Below are 23,860 nucleotides of genomic sequence, written 5' to 3' on the forward strand. Positions count from 1 at the left end.
AAATTATCCTCCGAATATTACAAGTTCAAAACAAACCATGCCATGGCTCTAGGTGGTTCCAAGGGCCAATATAGAAGGTTAGACAACCCATATTCGGAAGTTTGGGTAACTAAGTTAACTTCCGATTATTTCAAGTTCAAAATTTGAAAAGTATCAGTTTTTCCCAAATTCTGATTTTTGGGCCATCGTACATTCGGGACTTTAAAAAAAATTATCCTCCGAATATTACAAGTTCAAAACAAACCATGCCATGGCTCTAGGTGGTTCCAAGGGCCAATATAGAAGGTTAGACAACCCATATTCGGAAGTTTGGGTAACTAAGTTAACTTCCGATTATTCAAGTTCAAAATTTGAAAAGTATCAGTTTTTCCCAAATTCTGATTTTTGGGCCATCGTACATTCGGGACTTTAAAAAAAAATTATCCTCCGAATATTACAAGTTCAAAACAAACCATGCCATGGCTCTAGGTGGTTCCAAGGGCCAATATAGAAGGTTAGACAACCCATATTCGGAAGTTTGGGTAACTAAGTTAACTTCCGATTATTTCAAGTTCAAAATTTGAAAAGTATCAGTTTTTCCCAAATTCTGATTTTTGGGCCATCGTACATTCGGGACTTTAAAAAAAAATTATCCTCCGAATATTACAAGTTCAAAACAAACCATGCCATGGCTCTAGGTGGTTCCAAGGGCCAATATAGAAGGTTAGACAACCCATATTCGGAAGTTTGGGTAACTAAGTTAACTTCCGATTATTTCAAGTTCAAAATTTGAAAAGTATCAGTTTTTCCCAAATTCTGATTTTTGGGCCATCGTACATTCGGGACTTTAAAAAAAAATTATCCTCCGAATATTACAAGTTCAAAACAAACCATGCCATGGCTCTAGGTGGTTCCAAGGGCCAATATAGAAGGTTAGACAACCCATATTCGGAAGTTTGGGTAACTAAGTTAACTTCCGATTATTCAAGTTCAAAATTTGAAAAGTATCAGTTTTTCCCAAATTCTGATTTTTGGGCCATCGTACATTCGGGACTTTAAAAAAAAATTATCCTCCGAATATTACAAGTTCAAAACAAACCATGCCATGGCTCTAGGTGGTTCCAAGGGCCAATATAGAAGGTTAGACAACCCATATTCGGAAGTTTGGGTAACTAAGTTAACTTCCGATTATTTCAAGTTCAAAATTTGAAAAGTATCAGTTTTTCCCAAATTCTGATTTTTGGGCCATCGTACATTCGGGACTTTAAAAAAAATTATCCTCCGAATATTACAAGTTCAAAACAAACCATGCCATGGCTCTAGGTGGTTCCAAGGGCCAATATAGAAGGTTAGACAACCCATATTCGGAAGTTTGGGTAACTAAGTTAACTTCCGATTATTTCAAGTTCAAAATTTGAAAAGTATCAGTTTTTCCCAAATTCTGATTTTTGGGCCATCGTACATTCGGGACTTTAAAAAAAATTATCCTCCGAATAATATAGTCGTGTTTAGAAATACCAACCTAATCGGTAGATAAAAATTTAAGTTCGCTACCGAATGTCTTATTCGGAGGGAATACGTGTATCGTTAGCAACCGATTGTAGTGCATCATTGATACGAAACCTCAACGGCCATATTTTCAGAAACCTCAACGGCCATATTTTCAAAAATTAGAGCCGTTGGAACTCTAATCTATATAAGGAGGGTAACCCCTCTCAGTTATTATTGAGTAAAAAATCAGAATGAAAAACCTTTTCAATGGCAAGTCCATCATCAATCGACAACATACTTCGAAGATGCAAGCGAACAACTACATCAATTGCAGCAATGGAAGAAGAAATACAAAAAAGGAACAAACAACCCAAAAAAATTAAACCATCGTTAGTGGCAACGAAGGAGGAGGAAGAGGAAATCAAGGCTAAGAAGCGAGGTGAAGAACAATTCCATCATAGAGAAAGATTAAAACAAGTTGAGGAAGAGACCGAATGGATAAAAAATTATTACATTGTGAAAGATCTACCCAAAGAACAGCAGGACGATCGTATATTTTGGATTAACGTTTCATTGGGTCCTTTTGTTGGTAAGTACAAGAAGCCACGCCACAATTATGAACCATCCCATGTTTCTTCAAGGGTGCACCATGTTATAAAATTGTGCACCGAGTACAACCGTATTCTTGCTAGGCACAGAGACGACAGGTTTGCGGCACAAGATGCTTATTCCAAGTGGAGAGGAGAGTCGTTTCTACATTTCGAAGCCGCGTTGATTGTTGCATCTCGGACTGGGAAAAAAGAATAACATGTGATGTTTGAGTGCTGTAAATTCAAATTTTTAATATTAATCGGCGGTTTGATAAAATATGGAATTCCCGAATATGATTAATCGGATTGAAGTGTTATAATACTGTTGTTCCGATTACATAGTTTCAAAAAAAATTATAGCCGTGCCTCGAAATACCCACCAAATCGGTAGATAGATATTTAAGAGTTCTACCGATTATAATATTCAGAATCAAAACGTGTATCATTACCAACCGATTATAATATTCGGAATCAAAACGTGTATCAAAGAGCCCGATTCCTACATTCGGGAGACAACATTGTATTTTTTGCGACCGATTAAATCATATATCTTCACAAAAAAGTTTCCAAAAAACTTGTACAAATTACATGTTCGAAAAAAAAACGATCAAACATCGTCATCATCCGAGGGGATCAATTCGAGTAACTCAGCGGGAAAGTTGTTGTCCATAACGCGATCCCAATCAACCATGTTGGACTCATATTGTTTCACCCAATCCTTGCAATGGTTCATCGGGAAGTAATCGTGCCACTTACTCAACGGAGGTAACGGACAATCTTTCTTTACTCTTAAACCGATAAAATGCATTTCATTCACAAATGCCATTACGATTCTTCTATCTTTAACCGACTCGTCGCAAGCCGTTCTTGTGGGTGCAAACGTCATGCTAAGTCCATACATAGGAGGAACAAAGAAATGTACCACGCAATTCAAAACGTCCGCTAGGAGATATCCAAATTTAGGCATTGTCATCCAATACTTGGATCCGATTGTCTTCAATCCCTTTCGGCACTTCACACGCGCAACTAAGTCTTTGAACTCTTGTTCTTTGTCGTATCTATCTCCTCGCCTCATCATCCATATAAAAACCCTTGTCCTTCACTAGTTGTACCGCCATCTTATTTCTTAAATATTGGCATTGGGTGACATCTTCGATATCCGCCTCTCTAAAGTAACCCATTTGTTCCGTAGCAACGTGAAACCCACAATTTCCATCCCCATCAACCTCGTCAGTCGACAAAACAAATGGAATGATAAGTGGAGGGAGTTGTTCCAAATACTCTTTGTATATTGTATATGTGGATCGATTTGGTCTTCCATTAAGATCTCTAGGGCAACGAAGAGTACCTTTGTCCTCTTTTATAGTAAGAATTTCCATTGGTTGGGTTTGTTGCGAGGCGTTCATTTGCTCAACAACTCTTCGACAACATTGGGTTGACTTACTTGAGAAGGCTCTGTAGAGATCTTTGGCCTTACTTGTCGGGTGGTTGGTCCACTTTGATCATTTCTTGGACGACCTCTTTTCTTAGGTTCCGGCTCATCTTCAAATTCGCTTCCGAACGCTCGTGCCTAGACAATATTCTTTTATTAGACAAATACTCCTTCAACTCTTTTCTTTGGATGGTCCTCGACACTTCGGTGTTCGGCCTACCGGTGTTCTTTTGCTTAATAGGTTCATCAACCTCCCTTAAACAAGGGTGAAGGGCTTCCTCCAAATTATGCATCAATATTTGCTTTTTGGTGCCGTTTGATGTAGCGTAACGCTCGGCTATTCGTGCACACAATTCCGACTCAAGAAAGACGGACCATCAACTACCGGGGTGTTCGGAGTGAAATTTAATTGCTTCCAAAATGGATGAATATCATTGATGTCAATCACTTCAACATACCTACCCAACTTATGACGACACGGGAGTCCAATACCTATCATATCCTTGCAAACACAAACCGTATTCTCGTCATCATAAGTTTTATATAACTTCAATTGTTTCATCATGCGATTTATTGCCCATCTTGAAACTTTATGAACAACTCCCCTTAGAAGCAATTTTTCCTTAATATGTTCCATCGGGAATTGGTGTACACTAAATTGCATACATTTCCTAATCTTTACGAGATCACGATTGGTGAATTCATGGATTGCTTCTTGGATCGACACAACTCCATTTTGACTACATATTAGTATTTTCTTTAGTCGACCATGAGACCCCTCCCAATGCTTGTCGCCTCGTTCTTGAAGTTACGATATTCATATGTCCATGCAAACACAAACCTCTCCTTAATCGTTAACCATTGTTTTTTACAATACTCAATCGGTTTTGGGTAGTCCTGCGGTATTCATCCTCAAATTTCTTCAAGTTACATTCGTAAATTTCCTCGGTAATCGACCAAACGATTTTGTCTCATGCTTTCATGAACATTTTCCAAATAATTCCATCCTCCTTCCACTTTTCTTCAAATAACCTATCCTCTTCCTTACGTTCTTCCACGGTTAATTTACTAATGCGCTCATCCTCTTCCTTTGACCTCTTGGTACCCTTCCTTGGTATTTTAGCTTGGAAATGATGATGGCAATTGGTTTTGAGATTGCATTGAATGTGCCACGTACATTACAAGTTTTGGGCTTCCAGAAACACTACCGTTATTGCATGCATTAAGGCTTGATCGTTATCCGTTACAATAACCCTTCGAAAATTATCACCGTTATAAATGGACCTCAACGTCTGCAACACCCAAATGAAACTCACATTGTTCTCATGATCCATTAAACCCCATGCAATCGTAAACGTGTTTTTGTCCGAAGTATGGCAAGCAATGTTCAACAAGGGCATGTTATACTTGTTTGTCTTATAAGTAGCATCTATCAACAAAAGTTGATGAAAGCATTGAGCCAATTGGATCATTTCGGGATGTGCCAAGAAAATACGAACCACTATACCATCTTTTTCTTCCCTTCTCAAGGTGTAGCCGTGTAACCACGCTAACCACTCCGATTGTTGCATGACCGTTCTACCATCCCATTCATTCCTTTTGATCGTAGCTAGGGCCGACTTAATTGTAGACAAAGAAGACAAGTTGTCGGGGTCGTCCGCCTTTATTTTACTTAAGATCGCACTCGCTTTTTGGATCCGCATAGACCTCACCGTCTGCATTTAATGTGGTTTTAACTTGGCAACCATTACATGTCTAATTAAATCCAACGGATCATCATGGTTGTGACAACCGTTATCAACTTTATACATTTTATACTCTTTACCTTTAATACCATCGGGCTTATAGAAGACAATCTTAAATGGGCATCCTATCTTCTTGGTATTGCTTCGGTATTTCCTATTCATCTTCCGTACGTACTTACTATTCTTTCCCTCGTGACTCTTTCGCGTCCCACCTCGATCACAAATCATTTCAAATCGAGTGTCACTAACATGATTATTTTGAACTACCACGCACATGTTATCTTTTTCCTTGTTCATAAGCCATTCCATTGCCTCCTTCTTACTTCCAAATGTCTAAACGTGCATAAAACAAAACAAATCTAATTAGCATAACCATTTAGCATATAAATTTTGAAAAAAAAGAAAAGTAGTAATGAGTATACCAAATCGTTCGCATAGTATAGGGAAGTGTCGGGTCTCAAATAGAAATCATCAACAAACTCTTCAACGGCCTGCATATGAAAGCAACAAATTATTATACAATAATCGGGGGTTATTAAATAAGTCAAACTGCCGAATATACTATATTCAAAACACTATCGGTTACCCAAAACACCCGATTTATGCAAATGAATGTACACAGTTTACTGAGTGCAAAAAATGATATAATCGGAAGCTAAAATATATAGTAAAACAGCCGAATATAAATAACCGGGAGATAACTTTAGTCGATAAACATCCGATTTTCAAGTTTTCGGAAATTTTGTTTTGAGGCCACTGTTATATTCGGCAGTCAAATAATGTTAAACTATTACCGATCGTAAAGGATAAGAATATTGAGTTTTGAAATTTTTTGAGGAATTCGTTTTTGGGGCCATTCGAGGGTAAATAACTCTACATAGCTACCGAATGTAGATTTTTTTGGAAAACCAGTTTGGGGTTTTTCTCATATTCGGCAGTAAACTACTATCTTGGAACTACCGAATATACATATTTGGTACTCAGTGTGTTATATTCGTAAGTTTATTCGAGAAATTATCTACCGAATCTGGGTAGTTCATGGCATTCAATGCATGCAATAATCGGTTTTTCTTGTTTACAAAAGCACACAAACGCATGCAAATCGAGTATTTGAGTTTCTTAACACAATACCTGTGTTTTACATGCATCGTTAGCTTCAATATCAGGCGATTCTCCATTTTCTTCCATGAAAGGGTCGTCTAGGTTTTCCTCTCCACAAAAGTTTGGATCATTCAACATATACCCCAAATCGTCTTCGCCATGATTCTCACCTTCTTCTTCATATCCATCCATTTTTGTAGTGATAAAATGAGTTTTCCCTTTTTTCCTTCACCTTCTTCTCTATAACTCTAACAACGCAAAAATGAAAAAGAAATGGAAAAAATGAAACAGAAATCATTCTAATACTGCACCGACTACAATCGGAAGTCTGGGTAATATTTTGGCTTCCGATTGCAATCGGAGGATAAAAATGTTATCATATCCTCCGAATATATAAGGGTAATTTTGCCACTACGAGTTACGCGAGATAATGGCTGGCTACATTTTCCCTTTGGGTGACCTTTTTTGTTTTATTGTTGACCCCTAAATCCTTTTGAGTGACCCCTAAAAACGCTAGTAATTTTTTTTTTTTTCCACCTTGCTAATTAATGTAACAGTGACTAGGTACATCTTCAATCGCATACATGTGCGTCCATTTTCCTTTTGAATGGTTGGTAAAAATAACGAGTGGTATGCGCATAAGTAACTGACATGATGTACATTCTGTTATATATAAGAGAAAGAGAGATGAGTGGGATTGGGAGTACAAGTTAAAAGGAAAGAAAGCAAAACAGCTCTCTCCAGTCCAGTACCATGTTACCATTTTGATCCAAGCAACAAGTGATTTTCGTATCAGGAATCAGATAAAGGAAGGAAAAGAGATTTCTCTATTTGTTTAAAGATTTTGGTGGGAGGAGAGATTTTATGTTTAGATTGCGTGCTATTAGTGGTACTCATGCTTCTGTTTGAAGCCCCACAAAAAGCCAGAAACATGGGAAATCGAGGTGGAAAAAAATCTAACTAACCTTGTGAGATTGGGTATAGGCAGATTAATTGGGATATGACTAATGAGACAAAATTCGGATCACTATGAAGTAAAAGAGGACATCCCTTAACCATGTATTTTCAGAATGGTTAAATTGTCTCTACTTAATTAACATTAGTAACATGTTTAAGTTTATTAATTTAGTTAGTTAATTAGTTGAATTAAAATTCTAAAATTAGGTATTATTTGGATTGAACTCATGGATTATGTGTCATGGTTTTTGAGGATTTCTTTTTTTAGATTTTTTTTTTGTAATGAAAATGAAACTACACTAGCCAAACACTTCTACAAAGGGGATTGCAAAGCTGCTAAGTGATTTTATACTCAAAATTATAGAAGAAACCAACACTTTCAATTCTGAAAGTATGAAAAGTCGGTAAGGTCGACAAAAATATACCCTGCCGACTATAGGATTTTTGAAATACAGAGAAACGTGTTACAAATGCTTAATTAGTCGGAAAGGTTTTAATTTCATAACCTTGCCGAGTAAACTATAGTCGGCAAGGTTCAAATTTTCAAGTTCTTAGTCGGCAAGGTATAAGGATGAATATCGTGACGACCTGTAAATATTACTTTCAGAAACAAAACTCTTTGAAAAGTCGGCATGCTATTCATTTTATAACCTTGCCGACTAAAAATAAATATGAAAAGTCGGCATGCTTTTCATCCTATAACCTTGCCGACAACACGCCGACTAAACTATAGTCGGCAAGGTTCAAGTTCTTGGTCGACAAGGTTAAAATTTTCAAAAAAATGCTGACCTTAATTACTGCAACACTAGTCGGCAAGGTATCAGGATGAATACCGTGACGACACTGTAAATATTACTTTCAAAAACAAAACTCTTTGAAAAGTCGGCATGCTATTCATCCTATAATCTTGCCGACTAAAAATAAATATTAAAGTCGGCATGCTCGACAAAAAAATACCATGACGACCATGTAACTACAATTCAACAATTTCAAATTTTCTGATCTAATTTGTCATTCAAATAACAAAACAAAGTACTAGAACGAGTTTGAAAGGATTAATCGACAATAAAAAAGAAGAAGCATAATCGACGGTATTTTGTCATTTGAAAACGATGAAATATAGAAAAGGAGAAAAGAATTGATCATTAGATTGACGATGAAGGATAAGGAAAGAAATTAATAAGGTTTTCATCTAAAACCAAAAATGGGTAGTTTTGATTATTATTAGGAGAAGAGTAATTAGGTAACTTTACACATATTAGACACCTCTTAACCCACTATTATGATTGGGAACAAAATAGATATACCCCAATTAATCCGGGTATACCCCAATTTGACCAGGCTAAATAATTTAAGTATTTTTGATGTGAAAAAGAAAAACAGATCTCTTGTACATCCCCAGACACACTTGTGAAATGAAACCCACTTTTGTCTTTACATGTTTTGTTTCTTTGCATTCACAGAGAATCCTAGCTAGCTTCTGGAGGATATAAGTAGATAACGAGATAGAGAGTAGAGACAATATATTGATGCCAATGCCAACCTCTCTGGCTCTTAATTTTCAAACCCATAACTTAAGCTGCTCTCCACTGTTATTATTAGTATTTGATTAAATGTGGGTTGTTTTGAATTCTTTGTTTTCTTCTTGTTTTTAATCCAGTAGTATTAGGTGAGGTTTAGGTTAGGTTTGAGAAGAAAAAATTTCATCAAGTTTCTTCTTAAAACCAGAAACATTAACTAAGACAAGGTTAAAAAACAAATTGCCAGAAACATGTCAGTGAGTTAGATGGATTCTAAATCGGACAGTGGACTCCACGTGTTGTCTTCTTCAACAAAACTATATAAACTCCAAGCTTCCATCACCTTAACAGTTTAAAACCTGATCGTCTTCTTCAATTGAATTCCTTGTGGATATCTGCTTATTGTCTCTTCCGAGTCTGCATCATGTCCAAAATCTCACCTCTTCTTTCTTCTTCTTCTTGTTATCTGCATTTAACTCCGCCTTGAGTTAATTAGTTCAAATATTTTTAAGTTGAACATAAACTTTAGGAAAATGGGTTTGATACAGAGATACAATATGTTGTTGTTTCTATTGTTACTTGTTACTGTTATTCATGGAGATACTTCGAAGGATTCTCAGTGGCTTTTAAGTATTAAAACAAAGTTGATTGATCCTCAAGGAGTTCTTGACAACTGGTCTTCTAAAGTTAATATATGTAGTTGGAATGGAGTCAAATGTGCAGTGAGTTTAAACCAAGTTGTGGGTCTAAATTTATCTAACTCAGGACTATCTGGTTCAATATCATCTGAATTCTCGAACCTCGTTTCGCTTCAAATTCTTGATCTGTCCTTGAATTTTCTCACTGGTACCATTCGTTTCTGGTGAGATTCCTATAGAGATTCCTTTCACCAAGTTGCAGAACTTCAAAATCTAATGGAGCTTCATCTGTATACAAATTCTCTTTCTGGTGAGATTCCTAGAGAGATTGGTCTTTTGAGAAAACTGCAAGTTCTTCGGATTGGTGATAACATGTTAAGCGGAGTCCACTATCGGAAATTTAAGTGATTTGAGAGTACTGGGTCTTGGTTACTGTCAACTCAACGGGAGCATTCCAGTTGAAATAGGCGATTTAATGAATTTGAAATCTTTGAATTTGCAAAAGAATAGTCTCAGTGGATACATACCACAAGAGATTGGTAATTGCAAACAACTTCAACTCTTCTCAGTGGAAAACAATAATCTCCAAGGAAGAATTCCTGCGTCGATTGGAAAGATTGAAGCTTTAGAGATACTGAACCTGTCGAATAACACTGTCTGGGTCGATCCCGGTCGAGCTTGGTGACTTATCCAATTTGAAGTACTTGAGTTTGCTCGGAAACAGATTAAATGGTGAAATCCCTTTGGAGTTGAATCAATTGAATCAGCTTCGTACACTTGATTTGTCGAGAAACAATCTTTCAGGAAGTATCAGAATCTTCAGTACACCATAAGTCATGAATATTGAGTCACTGGTTCTAGCTGATAACTTTCTCACAGGTGAAGTTCCAAGGCATCTCTGCATGGGTAACTCCCCAAACTTGCGGAAACTGTTTCTTGCAAGAAACAAACTAAGCGGCGGAATACCTAACGAATTGCTAAACTGCTCTTCACTTCGACAACTAGACCTTTCTGATAACGACTTAACCGGGGAATTACCTTCGAATATCGACAGTTTAGAGAATCTTACTGATCTTCTACTCAACAACAACAGCTTTACAGGAACACTTCCCGCTCAAATTGGCAGCTTGAGTGATTTAGAATCTCTGTTTCTGTTCCACAACAGTCTTACAGGAAGCATTCCCGCCGAAATTGGAAAACTTCAGAGGTTGAGTCTTCTTTATCTTTATGAAAACCAAATGTCAGGTACTATTCCATTGAAGCTGATGAACTGTTCGAGTTTAACGGAGATAGATTTCTTCGGAAATCATTTTAGTGGATCAATTCCATCCACTATTGGGAAGCTTAAAAATCTGGTTTTACTTCAACTGAGACAGAATGACTTATCTGGTCCAATACCGCCAAGTTTGGGTTACTGTAAGAATCTCCGGTCTTTGGCGTTAGCCGATAACAATCTCTCTGGAACACTGCCGGTGACTTTGAAATTTCTCACAGACCTTACTCTCGTTACACTATACAACAATTCGCTTCAAGGTCCTCTTCCTGAAGCTCTCTTTCTACTGAAGAATCTCACAGTTATCAATATTTCTCACAACAAGTTTACTGGAAGTATGTATCCGCTTTCGGGTTCCAATAATTTGATCGTAATGGACCTGACAAACAACAGCTTTTCTGGTCCAATTCCGACCAGACTGGCAGAATCAAAAGGCTTGATTCGGCTCCGTCTCAGGGAAAACTTCTTGAATGGTAATATTCCTCCTGAATTTGGTGCACTTACCGAACTAAGCTTTCTTGATTTATCATCAAACAATCTCACAGGAGAAATTCCCATGCAGTTATCAAAATGTAAGAAATTAGAGCATTTCACACTTCAAAATAACAACTTCATGGGAATTATTCCTTCATGGCTAGGAAGTTTACAATCCCTTGGGGAGCTAGATTTATCATCGAACAAGTTTCACGGACAGGTACCGTCCGATCTTGGAAACTGTTCGAGACTACTTAAGCTTTCTCTCAGTGACAACAACCTCTCAGGCGACATCCCATTAGAGATTGGAAACCTTAGTTCATTAAATGTTCTCAACTTGCAAAGAAACAGCTTTTCTGGATCGATTCCTGCGACAATTCAGCAATGCACAAAGCTCTACACGTTGAAACTCTCCGAGAATTCCTTAGTGGGCGAAATCCCATCTGAGCTTGGAGAACTGAATGATCTACAAGAGATGTTGGATCTTAGCAGCAATTCATTGCCAGGTGAAATTCCGTCTTCTCTTGGAAATCTTATCAAGTTAGAGAGATTAAACTTATCCTTCAATCAACTCCAAGGAGACGTACCTTCATCACTAGGAACTTTAACTAGCCTTCATGTCCTAAACTTAACAAATAACCGCCTCCAAGGTGAACTTCCTTCAGGTTTCTCACAGTTTCCACCGGATTCCTTCTTGGGTAATGACAAACTGTGCGGTGCACCGTTAAGTCCATGTTCAAGATCAATGGGCTCAGTCAGAAAATCACTATCAGATACGGCGGTTGCGGGAATAGTAGTAGCTATTGTTTTTACATCAACAATGATTTGCTTGACAATGTTGTATATTATGTTACGGATTTGGTGTAACTGGCGGAGAGTTTCAATTTCAAATTCAGATGGTAGTACTGGAGATGAGTTTAAGAAAGGAGAAGACAAATGGGTTTGCGGAAATGATCATCAAAAGAAGATTCACGGGGAGTATTGGAAGGTTTTGAACTGTATGAATGTACTTGCTTCACCAGAGCAAGTTTCTTCTAATACGTGTATTTTTCAACTCAAAGCAAACAACAACGTGGTATAGGAAGCCTCTCTTTTTTCTTAATTTTCTCTTTGATTATTATTTGGATTTCTTTTGTACATTGCCATAATTCTTCAGTTAGTTTCTTCATTTTTCTAGAATCGATATGCAAGTTTCATGGCAACAACATTCAAAAACTATATTCATGAGATTCTGATCTGGCTGAGATTGACTGTATGTCCAAACAAGTTAAGACCGAGACTGAGAGAGTCTAATGTGATGTCTCATCATCACTGGTGACTAGTGACCAACATCCACGTCTTGTAAGAATAACAAAACTTGTTATGATGGTCCTCACTCACTCCTCAGGCCATATAACCAAGTTGATTGAATGCAGTAATGGGTCTGAGAGAAAAAGATATTTGGACGTACAATACTAGTAAAAGAATCCATGTATCTTGTGTTGGGAAATTGGCACCCCGACCGTAACGGAACACATGATCGTAAAGGTCAATTGGTGATATGAAATAAACATGGAAGAAATAATAAGAGAGGCAGAAGATAAACAAGCAAACAACCACACAACATCAGATATATATGGTTCACCTTGACAGGCTAAATTCACGGCCAACACCGGAAAAACTTCCATTATAATCAAACATCATTACATGCTCTTTCCGCAACCCACACAAGAAAACTAAACAAAAGACTTAACAAGACATACCCGAGAATACCATTGAAGAAACCATAGAAATCAACTCTCTAAACCATTTTTCAAACCAGCCTCATGTCTTTTCTTCTTATACACCTTCTTCACAGCTGCTAGCAACAGAGGAAAAACATGGAGACACTTGAATTTGATTTTTATCGAGTGAATTTAAGGGGAGAAACATCATACAGCCAAAACTCGTAGATAAAATCGGTAAGATCTCTTAAGAACATTTTTGCATAATATATGTACCTTGGATTGCAAACAAAATAAGAGAAATAAATTGACCTTATAGTCGAATCCTCAAAAAAAAAAAAAAAAAAACTTGAGTAGTCTTATATCAGAAGAGAAAGACCATAAACTAAACAAGTTTAATCAATCAAGGATAACTATATCGTTCGTTCTTAATCAAACAAATACTCAATTGAAAAACTAAACTAATAATACAATTTAGTTTCCCACCGACTGTACTACTAAAAACTTTTTGATCTCAATGAAGCCTTTAAACGAAGATAACATAAGATGTTTCACCCGGGCTTGTTTAGAAAAAAAATATATCACCTATTTAGAAAACCATTAAAATATTCGATTTATGGACATTTACGAAATTAGCAAACACCAATTACATTCCAATATTAAACAGGTATCTCATATATGACAAATAATATTATCATGCATACATCCATGTACTTTACTAATATGGTAACTAGAGATACGCAAACCTCTATGATAGGGTAAGCATTTATTTTCGATACCTGAAAATACATTGGAAAATCGGTTTCACGATCTTTCCTTGAGTATTAAAGAAATATACTTAAATATTAAGCTATTAGAGTTTAGCACGTATTCAAAGTATTATGTCGACACTTATGAACATTCCCAGTCTAACTCATGTACATCTCGATCTCTGCAAAAACTCGAAAATAACGTACATATTGAAAGCTTAGAGTTCGTTCAGACTTCGTCAGGATTGGTCCCATATCGGATCATGACTTAGGATTGGTCCAGATTAGATCGGTTCATTCTGGTACTTTAATATCTTTCTGGCATGATAAGTGGATTGGTGCTGCAGCTCTGTATCTCTTTTCCCGATATTTACAAGCTGGACAGAGGTAAATTCACTACTCCTGCTGAGCATATTTCTGCACATGGAAATTGGTGTTTTAATTTCAAAAGGAGACTGTCAGATTTTGAGGCAAACCAATTTGCGCATCTTTTAGGAGATAACCCTCCTCCACTGGATAGTTTGGCAGACACAAGGCGATGGAACTTTAATCTTTCTTCGCCTACTGGTAACCATTAATGGTCACTAATTTCTAGCTGCAATAATTTCGACTCTCTGGAAGGAAAAGAATGCACGTACCTTTGAAAAAAAAAACATGCTTTCAAAACTGATACAGACTTGGGAATTGAAGCAAAATCGTTAGTGATTACTTGGGCTTCTGCATTTGGTTTTATTGCACATCTCAACCTCGCTTTAACAGTCCAACATTGGGATAACTTATTCATGTAATTTTACTCTCTGTTTTTCTTGTTATCTCTGGTAGCATCCTATGTCCATTCTTGTTCTTTATTATCTCTCTTTCAATCAATAAAATAAAATAAAAATTAGCACCGCTAATAAGGAAAATAATTAGCGTGGAATATCCAGGGCTTGGCCAACTAGTCCCCCTGAGATTATTGAGTCTTATTTATTATCAGACATATCATATGCTTCTAATTAATAAAATTCTTATTTAACATCAAAAAAAATAAAAAACATTCTAATCAATTATATATGTAGATTTGTAATATGCAACTAGTAGGGATCCATGATAAAATGTTGGAGAAAATGAGTTTTTAATGTTTTGATTTTATGGTTTTGGTAGGAACTGAACTTAGGACTTTTGGGTCTCTAAGAGCTCTTACTCATTTTCTATGAGTGAATGAAATAGGTCCTTTAGTCTCACATTGGGCATAACTAAAGAGGAGTTCCACTATATAGCTATTCCTTTATGGATAGTTAGTAAAACAATGTCGACATCATTGCAGCATTATTTCACATGCAGTATTGATTCGCACATTAATGTGCATTGATTTTACCCTTTCTGTTTGCTTATAAAGAGAATTCGAAACTTTCATTTTCATTTTTGTCCAGAAAAGTTACTATCCTCTTCTTTTCGTCTCTCTCCCTCTGTGTGGTCTTTTTCTTTTCTTCCGTGCTTTGCTGTTGAGTTCGTATGAGTGGGCAAGTATTGTAGTGCTAACAATACCTGCAACGGGCAGTTTTATCCTGGATACAACTTGACCACAGGGTATAGGCATCACTCATTCTTGATGCGTACCGGTCAACTATTGTGTTAAAGACAGCGTGTTGAACACGTGACTCTGTCCTCTGTTTGCTGTCCATTTGAGTATTTATTTAGCTTTCAGAAAATTTACTTCTAACGTCTTTCTTTGACTGTTTTATTGTTACGGTTGCAACATAAAAAACAATCACCACAAACATTTAAGATTGGGTCCGTCCTTCGGTTTTTAGTAGCAAAATAGTATGGATACGTGAAACTTTTCATAAACAAATACGGATTTGTTATTTTTTTGAAGCATAACAAATTAGGATATAGGCTCGTAAGAGCTTCTCCAATGGAATGTGTGTGAGGATAAATATCTAAATTCACATGGGATACACATCAATTTTCTCTAAAACCCTTCTCCAACCCTAACATCTTAAATGAATGTGGAGTGACGTGACTTAATTTTGGGAATACATTGTCAAGATGAATGTCTAGTTTTAGACATTCGCCTTGACAATGTCTTCCTATCTTCGTCATTTTTATGTTAGTGAAATAAGTTATAAAATAAAAATAGAATAATTGTTAACCAATTATTAAATGATACTTAAGAAATAAAAGATTAAGATTGATTTGGGTTGGAAATGAATTTTTTTAGTTCCCAATATTTAGGAATTTATATCTATGTAAGGAAATTTTTATCAAGAGAAAGTCAAGACAATGTTGACACATACAGTAAAACTTTTCAAAAATAATACTCGATAATATAATAGTCTCGCTAAAATAATAAAAATTTTCAGTCCCAAAACGGGCCCTTAGTGCTAAAATAATAAATTCGATAAAATTATAATATAATACATTTCAAAAATTCCCCTTAAATATTAATAGGTCCCAAATATTATATAAATAATAATTCTATTAGACAATAAAAAATAATTCTCATACACACTAAATTTTCTCAAAATAGAATCAATGTTAGTTTGTTTTTCTCTGAAGTTCAAATCAAGTTGTATTTCATCCTTAATTTTGAACGCGCAATTTGGGGATATGGAAACTAATTGGGGGATATGAATTACTTCCCCCAACCAAAGGTGTCTGCGAAGGGGTGTTTTTTGAGGCGAAAATATTAAAACACCCTTAGGTTAATTAAAAAATATTATGAAAAGACTGTTATACCCTTTCTCCTAAAACTTCAAATATAAAAACCAAATCAAATATCCCCCATTCTACACCATCAGTTCCGGCACACTCGGTTAGGGTTAGGTTTTGAATTTTTTTTCTTTCATCTTTCTCTCCTCTTCTTCATCGTTCTTCATACTCTACGATTAATCGTTTAATCAAAAATTTCTTCGTCGATTAAACCAACCCATAAGAATGCCTCCACGAAAGAAATCAGATGCCCAATCGAAATCAAAATCGATTGCTCAACATAAATTAGAGAAAAGGATTGCTTTGATTGCTCAAGAGCAAGAACACGAAGAACAAGAGTTATCGGACGATCAACTACTCAGAAATATGGCTTCTATGAGAAGGTAAGTTATTTAAAACTGTTTAATTAGTGTTTCAATCGATTTGTAGCTATGGGTTTAGGTCAAAATCGCGAAAACCTAACTGAAAAAGTTGATTTTCAGTAGTCCCGGCACTCAATTTCGTACGAATACCACACCGGAAATTAGTACCGGCATTCAATCTAGGATGAAGACCACACCGGTAGTTCCGATATCTAATTTAGGTTAAAGACCGCACCGAACTTAGTTTCAGCATTGTATTTAAGATGAACACCACTTTTGAACCTAATACCGGCATTTATTTGAACTTCTACGAGTACGCCGGTAGTAAGCTTCTAATAAACAGAAAACCCTAGGATTTTGTTATTTGTACCGGCGTACATTTTAGGTTAGATTCCATGCCGGTACTTGAGGGTATCTAGAAACTTTAGAACTACTACCGGGATCCTCGACAATTTTTTCTCAATGCCGGTACTGTGTTCCGGCATTTGTTTTTGTTTTACGTAGCTGCCGGTACTGGTGTTTTCTTATCTAGGAATTTCCTATAGCGTACCGACATCCTAGAAATTTATTTTTCAATGCCGGTAGTTACTCCCGGCATGTAACCGTTTGAATTTACCATGCCAGTATTATCTCCCGGCATGTTCGATACTTTTTTTCAGTATGCCGGTAGTGATGATTCTATGCTGTAATGTGGTGTATCTATGCCGGTATTAGAAACGAAAGTTAGTTTTCTTATATTTATTTCGTGCTTCTTTTGAAATAGATCTAAAGCAAAGGAAGCTAAAGCAAAGGAGGATAACAAAGGAAAAGATAAAAATGTTGTCACTAAGAAAAGAAGGAAGGATGGTCTTGATACTCCTTAGTCTCTGCCTCCTCGATGGAAAAACAAAAAGAGTTTGGGTGATAATACAAGGGGAAATTTGGGAGAGTGGTCGTGATCATAGTAAAATCGTAATCCGTGAATCTAACGGAGTTGTTGAGGAGGAAGATGAGCAAGATGAAGAGAAAAGTGATGAGGAAGATAATGAGATTGATCCAAATCAATTAGCAAACCAAATCCAAGGAGTAGTGGAACAAGGTGGTCCAAGTCAACAACCCACACAAAGAAAGGGGAAAGGCGACGGCAAAGTAAAAGTTAAAGGTTCACAACTTCCTCATGTTCATGACATGATACCCGACCTTGATCGTGGTAGAATTTTGGGCGCATCTTCTTATGATCCGGGGTATCTATTTGGCTACAAGCACTCGTGGGATCGTACTATATATCAAACCTATGTAAGAATTTCTATCTCGTGCATATGTATTGTTTTGTATTTATGCATAATCTCTTAATCATATTATCTCGTAATTGTAGGATCATACGAAGGCTGTGCATGTTTGCCGAAACCAAGACGCGGCTCATTGGGATTTGTCTAAGGAGCATGAAGATGTTCAAGCAATAGTTAAGGATTCTGGTCTATATCCTTTGGTTGAAAATTATGTGAAGCCAGATATTGTGACAGTCAATTGCTTCGTCGAAAGGTATCATGGTGAATCAGATATCATGCACTTCCCGTTTGGCGAGATGACCTTGATCCCAGATGATGCTCAGAACATTCTAGGCTTGAGTGTTACCGGAAAATCAATTGCAGAAGGAGATAATCATTCTTTTGAGCTAGAATGGACGAAGTTGCACGAGCTTACTAAAAGGTTGTTTGGTTGGGACTACAAAACTTCTGTTGAAAGCTTCTATATATCTAAGCTTAGTAGGACAAAGACCATCAAGCTGACCCTGTTTAAGGAGAAGTTTCAAAACTCGAAGGAAATAAGTTTGAAGGGTGGATGGGACCCCGCATAGATTCGTTATACAGCTGCTGCGTACATGTTATTCATCTTGGACACTAGGGTATTCCCTGACACTAGTGGCGACAAGGTTAGTGCAAACTACCTTCAATACTTGGATCCATTGGAAGAGGTCTTTAGATATTCTTGGGGCACCGTGGTAATGGCACATTTGATGACGGAGATGAGAAGGGCCTCTTTGGCGGTTACAAACCAATTTGTCGGGAATTTCACTCTACTCCAGGTAATTTTGTTTAAACTTATGTTCTTATTTATATTTTTCACATGTACCCTTTTCATGAACTTAGAATAAAATTTACTGATTTTTATATGTATAATTTCACATTGGTATAGGTGTGGGGTTATGAACATTTCCCAACATTGTTCAAGGACAACCCCTTCTTGAAGATTATTCCCGTTGATGACCCCGAGGAGCCTAGAGCTAATAGATACCAGTTCAACATCCATCCGAAGCCAGGTAACGATCATCGACTGACAGATACGAGATTGGCTCTGGACGCGATGACTACCAAAGCCGTTATTGTTGATGTGTGTCTGCGATGGCCTTCCAACATGAAATACCAAAGGGAGGAGCTATTTTATATGGTATCCAGTTTGAATGAGCATTCCCGTGCTTTTCAGAAATGAATTGAAACGACATATGTTATTTTTTCAATATCGTATCTCTAACATTACATATGTGTTTTTTTGTTGTATAAAAAAAATTGTATTACGGAACCACAAATTATTTTTTTCGATTGAGGTCACCAAAAATCCAGGACCAGGCCTGATGGGTAGGATGTGTCTTGCGTAAACTACATTGAACTATTTCTTTATTTTTACAAATTTTCCGGGAAAAGGCAGATATGATTTATCAATCCACTAACAATCCCAAAATGCAATAGCTTATTAATACATAAAAAGAAAAAAATATATACACAAATGATAAATTAATATTTTTGTTTCTTATGGGTAGGCTGCACTGCCACCGTTGTTACATATTCCATTTGGCTTTAGTTTATGGAACCACAAGAATGTAACGCACGTTCTTTGCACGTGCCCAATGGGGTGATGCTTCCATATGGCCGGTGCCAACTTAAGTTAAAGGTGAAAGCTTTGGATTAATGCAAGTGGATCCCACATGGTCTACTTCTTCATCTTACACCATGTTTGTTTACTCCTGACTCATCTGACTCGTCTGAATCTGAATCATATGGATCTGAGTGAAATCACCTGACTCATCTGGATCTGAGTCGATATGTTTGTTTTGAGTCAGATCTGACTCATCTGACTCGGAAATAAGTGAATCAGTGGTTTGGTCCCATGAGTCAGGGGTATTTTGTTACCTGACTCAAATGAGTCCGAGTCAGGGGTTATGTCTGAGTCAGAGGTCGAGTCAGATCTGACTCAAAATGGAAAACAAACGGTCTGACTGCTGACTCGGTCCGAATCAGGGGTTGACTCAGATTCAGACGCCGAGTCAGCTACAAACAAACAAGTTCTTACTTTTTATTATTTCCGCATCACGTGTAAATACAAAATTTATATATTCATATTTTAATTACCATAATATCCTTAAATAATTTTTCTGTGAAAATCAAATACGGTATGAAAACTGGGGCAATTTCGATCTTCAATTTGTGCAGCTTCAGTTACTGACGGATAACAATGACCAAGGGGAGTTGGCTTTATAATAGTATAATAGATGAGTCTTCTGATAAGTAGAAGTCAATTTTTGTGGAAGCAGAAGCGATTTTATGTATCACTCAGAAATTTTACTACTGTATTACACCGATATGAGGCCAATTGTTTTTCGCTTTTAGAATTTGGAAAATTACTTTTTAATATACCCTCTTACTTTTACCCAAACCTTGTTAGATTACTCATGCAAGTCACTTTAGGTGGTTGGTAGACCATACGTTACCTATATGACATAAATTTTCTTATAATGACGTTTTTGTTCTTTTTTTGGAGCATCATATCTATATATATCTATATATAAAGCCTCTGGCGGATGACGATCTTTAGCCTATTTCCAGCAAAAAAAAAACCGAGACCAAAATGAGCCACACAAGTCTAAAAATGCATTTAGGTGGGCTCAATTGAAAATGTAATGGGTAATGCCGAACATGTCAAGAGATGAGAAACATAGTTAATCGACTATTCTCCCCCAGAATTCCATTACAGTATTGTCTCGTTTCTTCTCTTGCGCAGAACCTACAGATTACAAAAGAAAGTTTTGAGGTTTTTAATATGGCTTCTTCGAAAATCCACCCCTTCAAGAAATTGAGGTACATTCTTCGGAAATAATTAGTTGACCGTGGGAATCATCGGGAAAAAAACACGTGGTACTAATAGGGGTGCGACCCACTGGTGATGGTGGATCCTACCCATATTAGTGCCACGGGATTTCTCCCGGTGATTCCCACGGTTATTGTAGGACTGCCAAAATTTTAAATCTCTTCTGCTTCATCTTTTTCTTTGTTTATTTGTGGTTTTGAATTTTTAATATAGATATTTTTATACTTACTGCTGAAAAAATATGTGCAGCGTCATGGATTGAATTTCCACTTGGAATTAGAATGCCTGCCAGTTAGGTAGCTAGCAATCAAAAGTTGGGTGCTCTGAACACACTTTAGCTAGACGAGTGTTGATAGAAAATTGAGTGCAAAACGTAAGGGCTGTTGAATGTGTTACAATTGCGTCGAGGATCAAGAAGAAGGCCATTTTCAAGTCGACCAAGTATACTCACACACATGCTTCAACAGCCAGCTGGAGGATGTACATGTACTCCATTCGAAAACAACTTCGGCTTTGCTGATAGATAGAGTAATGAATTTGGACTTGCTAAAATACCTTACTGAACCGGTCCCTCAGTGAGTCAGTCAACTGGTGGTCCAATTCCGAGTCTCGAATTTTTAAGAGCAAACATTACAGACTCGGGAACAACAGCCAATGTTTGGCATTGAGAGTGGATGGTGAGATTTTCTGTAAGGTGCTGTTGTTTAGATTTGTTGCTAGCATTGAGAGTGGAGTACTAATTATGAGGGAATATGAGATTATGTCTACTAAAATTGCTTACCACTTTGAAAGCACCACTATAGAGGACTTTAATGCTTCCATCGGGATCTTTACATTTCCCTCCAAAAGCATTGTTTTTCTTTAGCATCACACACTCCAAAAGATAGCATAAACTGTATTTAACCAAATCTCTTTTGATCTCCTCTAAAGCGACAGACCAGGCCATAATCATTTGAATTGTATTTGAAGGTTCAGGGCTTTCAGGCCATTAAATCTTAGAAAACAAATTGCAGATTTTTTGGGTTTCCGCACGACCACCATTTCTATTTCATTGCAGAAAAAACATTAGGGCCATACCCGTTCTATTCAGCATTTCTGTTGTTGGGAGAAACCCAACACACTTTTTACGCTGACTTATTTCTCCCAACAAAACACTTCCTCATAATTTGCCTTATCTTCTTTCTATGAAAGCAGGGAGAGGGTATAAGGAGCCTCAACTTCTGAGCAAATTCTTGATTCCCTTGAGAACTAGCTAATTTATGTTGCTCCGACTGGCCATCTGGTAGGACTCCCCTGCGAACAGACCCAAACCCATATTCCGCTAAAAGATTTTCCGCCTGTCACAAGTTCCAACTTAGCACAGCTGAAACACCTTGGTGGTTTCAGGTCCCTAGTGTTCGCATATTGAACTAAGATGTGGTGGACCATGCACCCTTGCCAAAGAAAATGCTTCTTTTTCATTTCCATTGTAGTCAATATTTGACCTATAGCTCATCGCCTCCATTCCAGCTTCACGGCCCAGTTTAGAGAAAGGCTTTGGATGTCAAAGTTTGAATTTTAGCATGGATGCTGTGATGTTTGACGAACTGAACTAACCATTTTTGTCACTCTCTGAGCTTCACTGCACCATGTCGTGTTCTTGTGAAATGATTCCTTTTTCTTCAGGTCACCACTAACTTCCAAAATGAAAAATGGACAAGTTCCTGGATCTGAACTTCATACTGAAAGCGTTCCAACTTCAGTTATAGTGAATGGTGTACGGTGTCACAGCTGGACCTTGAATGTATTGTCCTTGTTTTCGAGATCTCCTTCAGGTGAATCCTCTAGCTCAATAGGTAAAACAGGAACAAGAGAAAAGTACGAATTACAGATAATTTGTGAAACTCTTAGAGCAAAAAATGGCGCCAAGAAACAAGAAAAAAAAAGGCTGCAGTTATAAGCTCATATGCCGACATGGTACACACCAAACACTTGCGTTAATGCCAAAAGCTAGGTCAAGGTGAATCATTGTTACCTATCCAGTATGACCCAGTTAGCTTCAGTTCGTTCAATTAGCTTCTGCAGCAACCGCTCCACAGGGTGATCCAGCAACAATCTCTATCTTGACATTGATCTATAACGCACATAGTCAATGCAAGGTCAATATTGAGCTACTAAAGCAAGGGCCTGGAGAATATGAAGCACTGCGCAGAAATACAGATAAAGAACGGCATATGCCAACCTTGTTTGGAACATACACATCATGCAGCTGGAGCATCATCCGGGAGCATGTATCTGAAATATCACACTTGTGCTCTATACTGGTCCCTGCAGAAGACTTTCAATGTCCACTGGCACAGTCAACAGCAAATCTTGGGAAGCCCCATTTTCTTCTACCTAAACATGAAAATATGAATTCATCATTAGCAACCATCATTATTAGCCACCAAAGCACAAAGAAAGTTAAAACAAGAACTTTAACTTGGCAAACAAACTTCTTTCAATCAATTTGAAGGACCTAATAGAATACCTTGTAGCTAACTCGACAATGAAAATTGGAACCCTCTAAGATATTAGATTACATTTTTAAGCAAATTAAAAAAAAAAAAAAAAAAGTAAGAAAGAGAAGATGGATACCTGAAGTATGAGCAGGAAGAACAACCAAAAGTAGGGCTGCACATGGGTCGGTTTGGGTCGGTTTTGGCCTCACCCACCACCCAACCCACTGATGGCGGGTAACAGAAGTTGTCACCCGCAACCGACCCAACATCACAATGGGTCGGTTTTCACTCGACCCACATTATGGCGGGTTTGGTCGGGTGGGTGGTGGGTTACCCACCATAAAATAAAATGACATTACAGATTTAGAAAAAGGAAAAAAGTTCAATTGTTCAAAGCTAACAATAAAACGGAACAGAGTTCAATTGCTCAAAGCTCAAAAGATAAAAGAGTACATTTTTATTGAGTATTGCCTACTATACTAAAGCCTAGTATGTAAATTAGTTACAGTAACAAAGATGAACTCAGAAAGATCAAGCTACTGACAATGAC

The 23,860-nt window shown here is 37.1% G+C and overlaps 1 pseudogene; it reads left to right on the forward strand.

The window, feature by feature from the left end:
• Nucleotides 1-8,917: 8,917 nt before the first annotated feature.
• Nucleotides 8,918-12,416, forward strand: LOC113317872 (annotated as a pseudogene).
• Nucleotides 12,417-23,860: the final 11,444 nt, after the last annotated feature.

This window comes from Papaver somniferum, chromosome 10 (assembly GCF_003573695.1).
Source record: "Papaver somniferum cultivar HN1 chromosome 10, ASM357369v1, whole genome shotgun sequence".
Lineage (NCBI taxonomy): Eukaryota > Viridiplantae > Streptophyta > Magnoliopsida > Ranunculales > Papaveraceae > Papaver > Papaver somniferum.